Genomic DNA, 10000 nt, shown 5'->3' on the forward strand with positions numbered 1-10000 from the left:
ACACAGACACAAAGACAGGCATATAAATAGATAAATAGATAGATAGATAGATAGATAGATAGATAGATAGATAGATAGACAGACATAGATAGATAGATAGATAGATAGATAGATAGATAGATAGATAGATAGATAGATAGATAGAAAGATAGATAGATAGATCCACCACTACCACTACCACCCTACCCCTACAGCCATCTAGTAAATTACGTCATACTACTTACTATCTATCCTTTAAGCTGCAATTTGAAACGTTCCGGTATCCAACATACACATTGCATATGGAAGCATCAAAGTGTCCCAACTTCCCCTCGAATCAGTTGTTCTTTTAAGACGACGGAAGTGAAAATACACAATAAAGGGAAAAAAAAAAATGAAGAATCGACTGTTAATGCCAGCCAAAGTTAGAATATCAATAGTTATTAGAGGAAATGCCAAAATCTTTGACTGAGGAATCATGTTGCAAGTGAACTGGAATTATGTTGTCAGAAGCGAAGCAATAATTTTGGATAAATTCTGCACACGCCCATCACCACCAAAAACTGTCGGCAAAATCTCAATCTAGCTACATTTATTCAAATATTTGTTGTTGTTCCAGTTGTTTTTGTTGTTATAAATATTATTTGTTCTTCACAGTTCGTTTTACTTCACTACCGTACAATTTACACTCTGTGTATGCACCTATATGTGTGTGTGTGTTTATATGTATGTATGTATGTATGTATCTATCTATCTATCTATCTATCTATCTATCTATCTATCTATTATCTATCTATCTCTGTGTATATATATACTCGTGTATATATATATATATACATAAGTATATATACACACACACATATTTATATATATGCATACATATATATATGTACATACGTATGTATATACTTACATATATATATATATGCATGTACGAATGTGCATATATATATGTATATATACACACACACACACATATATATATATATATATATATATATATATATATATACTTACATACATACATATGATATGTGGCAGGCAGATAGTGATACTTACAGACACTAAGTGATCACAGATGGAGAAATGAATAACATAAGAATACGAATATATGCACATGTGTGTGTGCTTGACTCTGTGTGCGTGTATGTATGTATGTGTGTCCGTATTCATGTGTAAGCGTGAGTTAACGGATAACTAGACAGATGAATATATACCTGCTTAGATTGATATACAGATGTAACTCAAACGAATTTGGCTAGCATCTACGAAATTAATCCGTATATAAGTAGATACCAGGCCTTTCAGAGATTACGTATTATGAGTTGCTATTATTGCTATGAACCGACAGATATATTTTATAACATGGCTGAAACACATGGCGTTGCTTCTAGACGAGGGAATCTTCGGTTTTTCTTTAATATTTCTCAGAATATTTAACTAGGTGTATGAAGAGGAAATACGTATATGCATTTGAGATAATTCCATAGGGAATATACTGGCCATGTCTAGCAGAGACTGGAAAAAAGAGAACGTCGATTATATTAGATATCTAAGCAATATGCACTTAAATACGTTCATGTATATATATATATATGTAAGATACTTTATTGATCACTCCGATTGTTTCAGCCTATCGTGATTTTCACTGAAGTCTTTCCTGTATGCGAGTAGATACAGACAACTACTAAAATGTATTCTAATCGAAAAAAGCGAAACGGTGATTAAAAAAAACAGGGGTACCTTTTGACAAGTCATTTGACAAGATTCTGATGCTATAAATGATGCACCACAACTACTTGTAGAGCATCTCAGTCACGATGAATCAATGCACGATGTGTCGAAGCGATCGTAATGATTAATAATCTCGCGAATTCCATTTTTCTCTTGAAATAAAACCAATGGTATCTATACTATGGATGACATCTTGTTGCGGAATACATTGAAGGGTGACTAAATGGCATACTACAAGGTGTGAACCCAATTTTATATATATATATATATATATATATATATATATATATATATATATATATATATATATATATATATATATAATATATATATATATTAGTCGAAAGACACATGTTGTTATGTCCTGTTATTACTTTTGTTGTATTTATTATTGTACTTATTTTTGTATAACTTAGTCCGTTATTCTCTGCTTTCTTCTATGGTATCTAATGCTCTTAGCTTAATTTTTTCCTTGGGCTGGGCAAATTGGAACAATCTTTTGACTGAGGAAAGAAAGCTTCGAATGATCCGTCCTTGTTTTCTTTGTATCGTGTATCTGGTTGTTTTGTTGTCCCTTTTTGTATCGCCTAGCTGTCCGGATGTTTTGCATTCTTGTCCCATTTTGTAATATATATATATATATATATATATATATATATATAGTGGCGTAGTATACTTTGCTCTCTCTCTCTCCCTCTCTATATGTATATATATATATATATATATATATATATATACATTTATTTGGGTGTAAGTGTGTGTGTCTCTGTGTGTTACTATAGTAATTTTTTTCTTTTACTTGTCGCAGTAATTTGGCTGAATGCTAGTGCATGGCCTTTTTTGTGCATGTGTATATATGCATCTACACATGCATTCACATATATAGCTATATATACATGCTTATACAAACACATTATTGTATGTATACAGAATCATCTTATATGATCCAGAATGTTCTCCCATTACTCTTGGTCAATGCTCACGAATATTTATGAATAATTTCCCATACCAGATGCGCACCCACTCAAAAACATACGCATACACATACACGCGCACAAACATTACCACACCTTCCAACCACTTTAGCACATCAGATCAGATCAGATAAGTTCCTTATTGCTATGCTTTGTAAACTTCGAGATCCTTAATCCCGTTATCAGTTTAGGTCTTCACTGATTTTAGTATTGGTCATAAAACTTTAATTTGACACTTGCTGACCACCACCGTCGGACCACCATCACCGCCGCCGCCACCACCTCTGACATGGGAGTGGTAACAGCATGATGGCGATGAGGAAACGGAAGAAGCAAATTTAAAGCTAACGAAATTGATATTGAAGAGTCGAGATATGTGTGAGGACAAAGTGTTATCAAGAAAATATATTCATGTTATGATATCTAATCAAAAGACAGGGGTCAATTTTTCCCCTCCCCTTTCTGCATACTTGCTCTGACCATAAACTCTGCTAAGTCACTTACTTCCAAATATGGAAACGATTAATGAGCGCCTTTATTCAGTCCGCTGTATCCTTTCCACTTACCCCTGTTTTACCTCCTCCTTTTCACCATCCTCATTATCCTCCTCCTCCCCCTCCTTTATCTATTACTACTACTACTATTACCACCACCAACACCATCACTACTACTAATACTACTACTACCACCACTACTACCACCACCACCACCACCACCACCACTACTACTACTACTACTACTACTACTACTACTACTATACTACTACCACCACGAACACAATCACTACTACTACTACCACCACCATTACTACTATTACCACCACCAACACCATCACTACTACTAATACTACTACCATCACCACTACTACTACCAACACCATCACTACTACTCCTACTACTACTGCTGCGGCTATTTCTTTCTTTTTCTTTTTCTTTTCTTCCGCTCCTTTATCGTCTATTGCTTCTATTACTTCTACTGTCTTATTTTCCTCTCCTGTTCCCTCGTCTCTTTATCTTCTTCAGTCTTGCTTTTCCTTTTCAGCTGTATGTTTGTCTTTTACTTGTGTTACAAGCCTCACCTGATTCTCTTTATTTTTCTTTCACATTTAGGGCACCTCCACATAATTTTGTAAATCTCGACAATTTAAGGGGGAGCTTGTGGTTTGGTTTATTGCTGGTTATTTGCCCTATTTTGAGAAAATAAAACCCAAATTCCAAACAACAAAAGAAATACAATTACTTTTACTAATGAACGTGTGGATGTGGCACAAGCAATGTATTGATAAGACGATTAGAGAAAGAAAAGTGTTTTACGTTTCGAGCATAGCTCACCTTCGGAAACAGAAAAAGCATGAACGTCCAAGACGAACTAGAAAAACAATGGCTAACAATCACATGCGGTTACATTTTTCTGTAAGAGACAGAAAATGGAATTCCCGAAATATTTATTGAGAACTACTATGATTGTTTCGATCCATCATCCACCAGTATATTTACATGCTCTTTACTCTTTTACTTGTTTCAGTAATTTGACTGTGGCCATGCTGGAGCACCGCCTTTAGTCGAGCAAGTCGGTACCAGGACTTATTCTTTGTAAGCCTAGTACTTATTCTATCGGTCTCTTTTGCCGAACCGCTAAGTTAAGGGGGACGTAAACACACCAGCATCGGTTGTCAAGCGAACACAGACACACAAACACACACACACACACATATGACAATGCATAAATTTAATTATAATTACTATGATTATAATTATTTTCTTACATATTTGTATTGTCCTTTGAAATGCGCGTATGTAATGAATACTAATTTGTATTAAATCTAATAAATCTAATGCAACATCTTTCTCTCCTCCATTTTCCTATAAATTTTATAGTATAATACCAATAACGATATTTTTAATTACTATTTTCATATTCTTATTACTTGCTCTGGCTGTTTATTTCATAAATATGATGAATCTTTATTAGAAATCATTCTTTCTCTCTTTTTGGACCTCTCAAAATGTTTGAATTGTTCTTTTTTAAACTTATCTTTCACACATATGAATTTTCTTATTATACTTCATTTGTGTGTGTGTGTATATATATATATATATATATATATATATATGCGTGTGTGTGTGTGCGTATATGTAGGTATGTATTTGAGTCTGTTGTTTGCCTATCTATGTATATATATATACATATATACGTAAACACATACAAAAATGTATTTGTGCATGTATATATATGTGTATGTATGTATGTACGTATGCACACATGTCTGTATCTCTCTCTCTCTCTCTCTCTCTCTATATATATATATATATATATATGTATATATATATATATATATATATATATATAGGTAAACAGTAAAATTAAATACAGACATGGACAAGAACATGAAACACCACAGAGACGACACAAGAACCACAGGACGGGACATTCGAAGCCCTCAGTCATCAGTCAAGAACCAGATCATCTTAGCAATTTCGGCTGATTAATCTTGAGATTGCTCCGATATGGCCAGCCCGCCAAGGGAAATCTAAGCCAAGCGCATTAGATCCCCTGGAAGAAAGCTTCGAATGTATACAACGAAAGGACGGAAAACGATCGAAGTACACAAACAAAAATACAGAATACGTGACACCAATAAGAATACAAAAACGTAAAAACAATAACGGTAAAAATAAAAAATAAACAACAAAACAAAACCAGGACGTAGGACAAAGGTCTTTCGACAGGACGATTTGAGTAGGGGCTGGCTTGTGAAGTTGTGCCTAAAGGCCACGGGGAGACGAACAAATCCGTGTTGCTTCTGAGGCTGCTGAAAACGAAAAGAGCGCTCAACAGCGGCTAGCTGTCACGTGAGAACAAAAGACAGGAGAAAGGGACAGATGAAAAGGGAGAGAAGGTGGACGAGGGAGGAGAAGAAAGAGACAGATCGAGGGGGCTGGAGGTGAGAGAGATAGAGAAACGTAGAAAGGGGGGGGGGACGGATGGAGAGGGAAAGAACGGAAGTGGAATAAGGGAGGAGGGAGAGAGAGAGAGAAAAAGAGACAGATTAAGAGTCGTATCAAAGCTTGAGAAAAAAATATACTTATCGTATAAGGACAATTGTGGATACGTAGCCGCCGATTATATAGGTAAACAGTAAAATTAAATACAGACATGGACAAGAACATGAAACACCACAGAGACGACACAAGAACCACAGGACGGGACATTCGAAGCCCTCAGTCATCAGTCAAGAACCAGATCATCTTAGCAATTTCGGCTGATTAATCTTGAGATTGCTCCGATATGGCCAGCCCGCCAAGGGAAATCTAAGCCAAGCGCATTAGATCCCCTGGAAGAAAGCTTCGAATGTATACAACGAAGGACGGAAAACGATTTCGAAGTACACAAACAAAAATACAGAATACGTGACACCAATAAGAATACAAAAACGTAAAAACAATAACGGTAAAAATAAAAAATAAACAACAAAACAAAACCAGGACGTAGGACAAAGGTCTTTCGACAGGACGATTTGAGTAGGGGCTGGCTTGTGAAGTTGTGCCTAAAGCCACGGGGAGACGAACAAATCCGTGTTGCTTCTGAGGCTGCTGAAAACGAAAAGAGCGCTCAACAGCGGCTAGCTGTCACGTGAGAACAAAAGACAGGAGAAAGGACAGATGAAAAGGGAGAGAAGGTGGACGAGGGAGGAGAAGAAAGAGACAGATCGAGGGGGCTGGAGGTGAGAGAGATAGAGAAACGTAGAAAGGGGGGGGGACGGATGGAGAGGGAAAGAACGGAAGTGGAATAAGGGAGGAGGAGAGAGAGAGAAAAAGAGACAGATTAAGAGTCGTATCAAAGCTTGAGAAAAAAATATACTTATCGTATAAGGACAATTGTGGATACGTAGCCGCCGATTATATAGATATACGCACGCACATCTCTGCATGTTTGTACAGGGTGTATTTGTGTTTTGTGTGTGTGTGCGTGTTAGTGTGTCAGAGAGAAAGAGAGGGGAGTGAGAGAAATAGAGAATGTAAGAGAGAGATGCCGTGTGAGTGACAGCTTATAGAAGTGCCTGCCAGGAGTGTGGTGTGTGCTTAACTTTGGCCTGTTTCACTGATATCAACAAGTATTAGAAGATGAAAGTTGTCAGCTAGTTCACTTCAATGTCATGCATTGCTATTAATTGGACTGGAATGCTGAAATAGCTTGATTTTATGATAACAGTCTCCCTCACCAGCCTATCGATCGCCAATCTCTCTGTTATCATTTTTTCCTGATTCTTCCTAGCTCTTCGTTGCTATATCGCTGACTTCACAAATTCTGTGGTCTGAAACTGCTCCTTCCATTCATTCCATACCATAAAATCTTTACTGATTTATTCAGTATTACCTTATTTAGCGACTCGCTTGCTCATTTACTCACATAGTTACATACTAACTGAAGTACTCACAAGAATCTATTTCTTCTTCATCTCTCAGACGCACGAAACTCTCGGCTCTTCAGTCACTTTGTAACTTCTGCCTAATTCTATTTAAAAACGTATACATACTCATGTTTTGAGTTTCATTTTCTAGTTTGCATCATGAAACATATGTATAAATCTATTCAATGGATTTCTCTTTCCTCCAAGCTAATTATGAATCGGTACATATTTATTAAAAAATTGTCATAATACATGCACCTACGCCTGTACACACATGAATGATTTTTAAAAATTCGTAATGTCCACACACACATGCACACACACGCACACACACACATAGACGTACTTAGTACTTTTGGTTAGAGTGCAAATTTATAATTCTTCATTAGTATACTTTAGCGAGGATAGTATTGACACTATCAATATATTCACTTTAAAGAATGTTTATGTGCGTACGACTCTGTGTGTGTGTGTTTGTGAATAATCATGTCTGAAAATAAATGGTCTGGAAGATATAATCGAGCATTACAGGTGTTTCAAAAGCACATTGGGTACATCTTACATAACATTACAAATGTTTTGTAGTTGTCCGTTGTGCTCTTTAAATAGTTACATACTACTGTTCAACTTCAAGTGCCACAAGGACAATTTTGTTGTTCACTCTTCTATTCGTCTGATTTGATCACTGGGATTGGATATTGTCGGGATTATCAAATTTGTACTGTATAGGATCGTACCTCAACTGGATCGTACCTCAACTGGATCATGCCTTAACTGGATCGTACCTCAACAATATAGTACCTCGACTAGATCATACCTCAAACGGAACTCTGCTCCAAGACCAGTGATATTATTAATTGTATTAGATCTTTAGAAAATAAGGATAAATGTTAGTTCATTCAATTCAGCATTGATAATTTTTATTGTATTATTTCCCCGATCTCACGAGACTGATGATTTATATTTGCAATGAAAATTTCTGATCTTACCTGAAAAGAAACTGATGCTATTTTCACAGACCATCGCGCTGTTATGAATTTCTATAGAAAGCTTTGGATTTAAATAACTTAAACATCTTTATAGGATGTAGGGACTAAGGCAAGGTTCCAGACCTTGTGGATGTATATACTCTTTCTGCGAAAACCTTAATTATGTTAAATTTTAATTCACATTCCCGCTTTCTGTATCATCGACAGTGTGTCGCACAGAATCTCTTCACTATTAGCTAATATAGAAATTTGCGACTAATACACAGAGTACTACAACGATGCACTCAGTAGAGCTGGGTATACTGAAAAAAGTAAGGTATGACAATATGGGATAACTATGGTTCTTCCGCTGGGAATGCTAATTACTACTGTTCCCCATGGACCAGCTCTCTGGTCCCAGAAGCCGACTACCCCAGTTTCTAGAGCAAATTCAAGAGGTTCCTCTCAACCGTACTAAAAAAAATATACTTATACCTATTCTAATCACCATAAACACGCCCACTATACGGCTAATTCTAGGAACCCTCGGGAAATCCCCTCGAAATTTTCATAACTGTATGCCTCCTAGTAAATGCAATAGTGAATCGGCTAATAAGGACGTTCCTGGACACTTAGTCACTACGGATGTGCCAGGACCCGCCACCCGAACTCTAAATTCAGGACCTCTCCAAGGGATTGTCGGAATGCTAGACAAAGGGCTGTAATCTGTTTCGATCCACCCTTCATCCATAATATCCAAAGTAGACAGCCGAATTACATTCTAAGCAGTTTTAGAAAAGCACTTCCTCAAATCTAGTAAGTATTGGGAGAGTTTTAACTCCATTGACAGTAAGGACAACATTATTAATAGCTTTATTAACCTACTTTGAGATGTAGACATAAATTATGCAACACCACCCTCTGCTACAAACTTTACTAGTAACTACTTCCTAGTTTAACTTTACTGGTTAATACATTCACATCTGTTTATAAAATAACTTTCCCTAACTAAGTAACTTATTGGCAGATGTATATACTGACTGTGCAACATCTTCCTCTGCTACAAACCCTAATTCCCTTTAAACAACTCCTGTCGTTTCATATTTATTTGTAGTAACAGAACATTTCGTAAGGAATCTCAGCTTCCCTGTATCCTTATTTTAATTTATTTAACGTTATTTAGCGTAATTAATTTGTTCCCTAGTAGAATTTTCGCTTAATTTTTATTAAGTAGTACTCTGAATTTTATATTAATCTCCTATGTTGCTACTACATAATGATGTGAGGGTTTGGCTAGGATTAGTACACATTTTGCATCTTTCGTTTCTGACAGGTAACATATCACTTCGATTACCTTTCTATTCCCCTGAGTGTCATGTTATCTCCTAACTCGTAAAAGATAAATTTATATGTGTTTTAATACCACATTTTTCTTTATGCCATACAACTATGAACTTGTGAAGCAGCTATAGAACTCGATAACTTCTTCCATCTCTGTTATTTACAGATTTCATTATCGCATTACAAGGAATGTTCATTCAATGGCTATTCCTGTAAGGTGAGCCATTAGTGAATGGGGTGGAGATATTTTGCTGCGCTTTGTTTGAGTTTCTTGCCGCAATGTAAGTTCATCTGGGGTGCTGGACAGCAGCTGCTCAAAGTGTGTCTTCAGAAAATCTACCCACACATCATGTAAATCTCTCGGGTATTTTCGCAAGATATGTAATGCATATGGGCCTTTGAATCCCAAGCTATTGCAGTACCTGGTCCTTACGCTAGAATGGATGGTAGGGCTTTGAAACAGCGCAGCGACATCTTGCTCGGAGACTGGTATAATTCTCGATGCCAAAATTTGTTACCAGTCCCTCAAGGATCTTTTATATGTATATCACTGCATATACATTTCACTTAGATACAGACCGTAATATCGCAAT

Source organism: Octopus sinensis, linkage group LG6, assembly GCF_006345805.1.
Source record: "Octopus sinensis linkage group LG6, ASM634580v1, whole genome shotgun sequence".
NCBI lineage: Eukaryota > Metazoa > Mollusca > Cephalopoda > Octopoda > Octopodidae > Octopus > Octopus sinensis.